Source organism: Chamaea fasciata, unplaced genomic scaffold, assembly GCF_029207755.1.
Source record: "Chamaea fasciata isolate MVZ Bird 193981 ecotype frontalis unplaced genomic scaffold, bChaFas1.0.hap1 SCAF_2, whole genome shotgun sequence".
NCBI classification, from domain to species: domain Eukaryota; kingdom Metazoa; phylum Chordata; class Aves; order Passeriformes; family Sylviidae; genus Chamaea; species Chamaea fasciata.
In genome coordinates, this window is record NW_027094087.1 from 88,455,171 (window position 1) to 88,462,253 (window position 7,083).

A 7,083-nucleotide genomic window follows, 5' to 3' on the forward strand; every position below is an offset into this window, starting at 1 on the left:
CTTGTACATGCAACTCACCTCTATGACTTCTGCTCATCAAGAATTCAGTTTCATAAGAAACAGTAAAGAGCTGCAATGAAAAGACCAAGGTACCAGAGCTACCTTCAGCTTGTTTTTTTCTTTTTTTTTTTTTTGCTAGCTGTCATATTATTGCAGGAGTCATCCTCGGGCTGTGAAAAAGGGTGGACTTCAGCTGCATTTGTAAAACAAGTAAGTAACAGAGAGCTGGGACTTCAAAGTGAGCAGGGCTGGGAGTTCCCTGCTGTTGGCTCTGGTGCTCTGTCCCACTGACTTCAGCAGTCATCCTCCAGCCAGTGTTTTCACGGCACTGCACAAGCATTATAGGCAGAATCACACAGTTAAAATAACAAATGTCATAAATCTCTGTTTGTCACATTAACAAGATCACAAATCCTTCACAAACAAAAGACTAGCAGCATCCTAGAGACATGGGCAGTAAAATGTTCCTAAAACCCGACTGCTTTGATGAACTTGAACAATGTTCTTATCCAATTTTCTGCTGAAGCATTGGAACTTTCTGTCCATTTACCCCCATTTCTCTCTCTGTTATTTATTAGTACTGGCAGCACTCATTGGGTACTATGTGCCTTGACTCCTTGTCAACTCCTAGTGGAAGTTGAAGATGCTAAAATAATTTGTAGTGTTTGGGGAATTTTTATTAAAAAATAGTCAGTGCTGGAATTCAAACCCTGGATATTCTGTATAGTATAAATATCTAGAGACAGATGAGCTTTAGAGCAAATTTTATACACAAAATTACATTGAATTAATCTCTGCCTGCACTGAGTGGTTGTGATATATGGAGACATTACTGATGAGCTGCAGTGAGCTGGCTCTTTGGGTGAAAAGGTTAACTGAAATAAACATGGGTTTATGTAGCAGGTTTTTGAAGAAAAAAAATGTGCCTTATCTGCTGAATCATCAAGCTGTAAGAATGGAGAAAAAAAATTGTGTTTGGAATCAGAGTTTTCTCAATATACAGTGCAATACTTCCTTCTGAATTAGAAATACATATTTGCCTGGATGGTGTTATCAATAGGGAGACAGATATGTATTCACTTTGTGAAACCTTTGCAGGCAGAGAAGCTGTCCTGCCCAGCCTGCCCAGGGCAGCACACACTGCTCAGGGGCAGGGCAGCCTGTGCAACACGAGGCAGGGCAGCACACAAGGCCAGGAATAATCCCTTTGGTCCAGGCAGTGCAGGGCAGCACAGCAAAGTGTGCACCTGCATGGAGGAGAGGCCTCTCCTCTTCTGCCATCTCTGCCCCTTCTCTGACCTCCTGCTGACCACTGTGGAGGTCTGATTTACGGCATTTTTACCTGAAGGGATCTAGAAGACTCTTCCCTCTGTTCTGATCGTGACCAGCCTTCTTCTCCTTAAATTAAGGGTTTATCAGACATAACCAAAAAGTCAAAAAAGAGCACTCTGGTGATACCACTTGATCGGAAAGCACTCAAGAATTCATTCTTAGTGCCTGCTCCCACTGCAAGTGTCTGTCCTAGTGTTGTCTGGCCAACAACATTTGCAGTTCCAGGACAACGTGCCATGTCCCTGCAGGCAGGATTCATAGACTCAAGTGGGATTGCAGCTTTGCAGAAGTCCCATACACTGGTTTTGCCTGGTTAGGAACAGCTGAAGAAAGTTTTCTTACAGGAATGACTTTATGCTTTGAAAATGGGTCATCATTTTCTTTTTGATTTAAAATGCAAGGACGCTTTCCCAGGAGTAACTTGGTTGCTGGTTATTCATTGCTCCAGAGCTGGTTATTGCTAGTACACTGTTTCATGTAACTTTGCATCTGGCCTGGGAAATGCTTCCTTGCTTTCTGCTGTACACAGACTAAAAACCCCCCCCGGCATCATCTCTGCTGCAAGGGAGTGAGGATAGATCAGTGCAGCAAAGATGCGCTCATCATGCATACTTTCCAAATGCTTTAAGACAAGTAAAGAAATATCAAGAGTGCTGTGGTTTAATGGTGGTTTGCATACACACAGGCCATGTATCATACTTTAAATATGCAGATACATTTTTTAAGACAGTTAAAACCACAATTAAAATACAGGGAGGTTTAGCCAATTAGTATCACAAAGTGAGTCAGCAAGTTTTAGCCTCCACTGTTAATAGGAAGATTTGGCAAAACCTGTTTCTACCTTGCTTTGGTATTTTCACTTCAGAACTTTACAGTGCAAACATTATCTGGTTTATTTAAATAACAAAGGCAGGAGTTCTGACGTCAATATGGGAAAACAACTCTTAGGCTGATTGATCTTGTGTTCCCCACCTTTTTGGATACACTAAATAGACCATAGAATATTATCCTCTTTACAGGGCTCTTGAATGCGTTGCAGTTACTCTTTCAAAGATGTTAAATATGTTGCTGAAATTGGTTAAATACAAGCTATTGTATGAAAAATGAGAAAGCAAATAGAGACATATGAGAAAAGCTGTGTTTTGAAATGGTGTCACTTTTCTGCAAGGAATAGGCATTGAAAACACAACCTCAATTAAAGTCTTATTTTCCAGCATATTTCACAGTTTAAAGATAGTAAACAGTAAGGATTTGTGGGCACTGTTTCCCATTTGGTGATAAAATTTAATCTTTCCCTGAAAAAAAATATTATGGCCATTTAGTGCAGGGAGCCTTCTCCTCCTGTAGATAGCACCGGGTATAAACAGGAGGAGGATTGTCCTGCAGTCAGAAGCTAGGTGGCATTCGGGCACCTGTCACCATGGCTGTGAGATCATGTCCCTTTTCCTGATTCTCTTGCCCATCTGACATTGCTTCAGTCCTTGTCTCACCCAGGTCTTTCTGCGCAGAATTGAACTTTACTGGTTTTGTTTTCTATGTTCTTTTTGAAGTAAATGGAAGCCTTACTTTCTCTCTTGATTTTCCCCTCCAAACCTACCCCTTTTATGTTCTAAAATTTTCTGCAGCTTTCTTGCTGGGCTGATACCCTTCTCAAAATTGCAGTTTGCCCTGAGACAGAAATACCTCTGTTCCAAAACCAAGACAGTTTATAGCAAGAGGTGAATGAAGTTGCTAAAATCCTACTGAACGTGTTGGAGATCAATGTTTGAGAATCATTGTTTTCTTTTCTCAGTTGTTTATAAGAAAATGGCTCAGATAGAGGCACTTATGATTCCAGTGTATGGGCCATCTTCCATTTTCCAAACATTTATTTTAGCCACACAGAAAAGGTGGCAGAGAGTTGGGAAAGGAAAATTAATGTTACTCTTTGCTGGAAAATAGAATTTTGGTTTGAAAAAAGAGAAGAAAATTAAAGGAAAATGACAAGACTTTGTTCTTTATTGAAGTCAAACAGAAGTTTTTTGAATAGGTCCAAGGGAACACATTCTTTCAGAAGATCCAGTCATCACTGTACTTTTCTGAGCTGTGGAAGATTTCAGGTGTACATTCTTACTCTTCCTCACAAGGAGCAGACACTTGAAACCTGTATCTCTTCCACTTGGACATCCTGTGGCTTCTTGCTTGCCCCCAGTTAATGCTCTGGGTTTTGAACAAGAGTCTTGAACTGCAAATGGAAATTTCATTGAAACTGATGTGTTTCTATTTTCATTAAATTGTAATTTCCTGGCAAAAATAACAGTTTGGAAAAATTCCTGCAATGCTGACTGACAGAGCACATATAACTCTCAAAACAGAGGGGATGCTGAAGACAATCATTTTAGGTCCAAACTCTGTTCTTGGCTTCAGAGGCAAAATATGGGTGCAGCTGAGGGCACACACCCTTTGATTTGTGAGGGAAGTAAAGCATTTCTACAAACAAGTGAATTGAATATTGTGTCCCTTTTAGTGCAGTAATGATTACACAACTCTGTTTATTCTCTGGGGTTTTTTTCAGCTCATCCATCATTTGCAGCTCAGATTTCTACAGTGATTTCACCAAGCTGGTTTGCTGTATGATGCAAAATGGAAGTCAAGTTAATTTCGCGCTCTACCCACCTCAGTCTGATTAACTCAAATTAAATTTTGTGCTAATAAGTCTGAGTGTGTGACCATAATTGGAAAGCCTTGAGCTCCTCTGTCTGCTGGGAAAGTGCTTTTTTTTCCCTTACATCATGAAAACGTTTGAATTATAACATCTGGGAAATTTGCAACAAACAATGGTATCAATTTGAGGCCTCCATATGAAGTTTTTTCTGTTTCTCATCAGGATTGCAGCTCTTGGAACATTTGGCCCATCTGCCCACGAGAGGAAAACTAAGGAAGCAGGAGCATTCACCTATTACAGGGAAACTGCAGAACATCTGTGTTTCTTCATTAAGTGGAAATCCTCTTGGACTAATAAGTGGCTGCAATATCTTAAATAACTGGACAATTACTTAAATCTGTTACTAAAGTCTGAACTGGTCAAGTCAGTGGGAAGTCTAGCTAAGGTTGAAATCATTCACTAGCAATTTGGAGAAAAAGGAAAAAACACAGAAATGAAAGCTGAAAGGTGGAAGGCAAAACAAGGCAAGGCTTTGATCTAAGGATAAAGAAAGCTTCAGTGTGGTAGGGAAATAGTTTGGTGAATGTGAGTTTGAGCTTATAGTCCTATAAGACCTGTATCCTTCTTGTATTTGCTAAGGCAAAGAGCTACTGTTTTTCTTAACTCCAGAAAGACCTCTTGCTCCAATTATCACCTGTTCTCAGAATAATAAAATCATAAACCCAAAGTAAAACTGCAGCAGGTGGAGTTTTGGAAAAGGTAACTCTTTGTTCTGAGAAATCCTGGTATCTGTGAAGAAGACCAGGGAAATGTGCCCCAAGTACCTTGTGCCAGAGATGATGCAGGAGCACACTGAGATTTCAATAATGTAGAGGCAGGTAAATCTGGTTGGATTACAAACAGAGAAGCCTAGTGAATGTCAAACAGGATGGAAGTAGTTGTAAATATACCTACATTATAATGGAACATCAAGACCTCCTGATGGGAATTCATGGGGGTGTATATCATCCATGGGCTATCTCCCATAGCAGCAGGAATATCATGATTGTACAGCAAGTTTATTAAGTATGAAACAAGCCAGCAAAACCTAATGAAGGGTTTGAGAGTCAGAAATGTCAGCAGTCACCAGAGAGCTGTTCCGCAGATGTTTTGAAGTCAAGCCCTGCTCTCTAACCTTGGGATCAATGGGGATTTGCTATTATTTTCCACAGAGGTAGGATCAAAAGTAGAGGCACGATGAAACACCTAACTGGAAGGACTGTGGCACCACTTCTGTGTCTCTATCATATCTGAATTTAGCCTTAGAAATATGGAACAGGCCTCTCCTATTTGTCCACTGTCTCTCTGACAAATAGCCTTATAAACAAAGCATTCTCAAAGCAGAAAGGACAGATTGTACATGGCTCTAACAACAACATGGTTTTGGTCTGACTGCCCCATAATATAGGAAAATCGGAGTACAAAACAACTGCAAATAAGAAAAGTTAGCCTACTTGTACATGATTTCTATTGCAAAATAAAGCAATGGGATCTGGACTTGTGTAGTCAATAGCCCTAAATTTCTTCCCTCCCTGCTGCCATGGGAGTTTAAATTAGCCAGGGAGTATTGTCCGTATGTGACATCATCTTGTAACAACAGCTTCAAAAGTGGAGACAGGTAATATTATCCATTAATTATATTCCACATCTGTAAAGCATATACAGTGCACTGTGGATAAATAGTGCAACCTCTGGCAGGGAATTTCCTGAATATCTGTAGCCAGATTTCTCATTTACAGTTTTCTCATGGTTTTGTACAATGGGGGCAGATTGGTCTCTAGCAGTGGATGGGGAAGGGTAGGATTTTAAAGAGGTATGAGCATGAAGCAAATGAAGGGGGCTTCATCTCCCAGGACTGTGCACTGCCATCTACCATAGTGGAAGTCAGCTGTAAAACCTGGGGCTTGAAAACATAATATACATCCAGTGGGCCAACACTTGTGATGGTGTGTATATATATATATATTTTTTTTTTTTACACTAGGTATGGGGAGTATTTTTATTTTAGCAAATAAAAAAGCATGAACTGAGGTACCAAGGATGGAGTTGCTACACCAGTAGTTGTGGATTGACATGTATATGGTCACTCACAGTTTGATTTAGGCGCCTGCTGAGCCTTTGCTTTAAGTCTTATGTTTGTCTGCAATAGGGCAAAGTCACAGAGAAATCTTTTCAAGAGCTAAAGATCTTACCTGAACCATTGGAGACCCTCAAAGCATAGAGATTTCCTTCTGACACACAGGAGAAAATAGGACCCCAAGCATGGTGCAAATGTTCTCCTATTGATCTGAGTAGCTGCTGCTACTCAGGACGGTGCTTCAAGCTGGGGGTGCTGTCTCAGAGCCTGCCAGTCCGTGCCAAGTGTGAACTCTCTCCCACATCCAGACTGGCTAGAGAGGAGGCTCCAAGTCACGCTGCTGTGCTCTTTTCTGAGTGCTCCCACTCTCTTACTCCTCACACTTCTTCGTGCCAGAGGATGAGGCAAGGATAGACTTCAACCCACTTAGTCTGTGGTATACTTTTGAGTGGTTTGTTTGGCCTCAATAGATAAGTCACAAATTTTCTTGTCATTGTGACTGGCTCTTGCTATATTATCAGTTTGAATGTTGCTGAGGGGTTTTTGAACTGGGGATGTGACTGGGCTTTTAAGAGTCTGTGGCATATGGGAATATACATTAAGCCACTGAGAATATTTCATCACAAAGGAGCTTTGGAAAGAGCACGTCATATACACCTGCCAAGAAGCATCTCAAATAATTGAGTTGATGATAGTGGAATGAGTAAACTGTTTATGAGACAGTGACATTGCATCCAGCACACAGAGGACTAGCATTATAATTAATTAATGCTTATAGATGGTTCCTTAGTACAGATGCTATGGTTTTCTGTATTTCATCTTTGACAGGGGAATGCAGGAGGAGTGAAAATGCTCTGTCATTTTTGTCATGTCTTCCCTTTTGTTAATGCCTCACACAATTGGTAGTTTCAAGGTCACTTTATTTACTGATGATTCTCTGTCACCAGCAATACCAATGTTGTGCTAAAATGAATCAAAATATGTTTCTTGT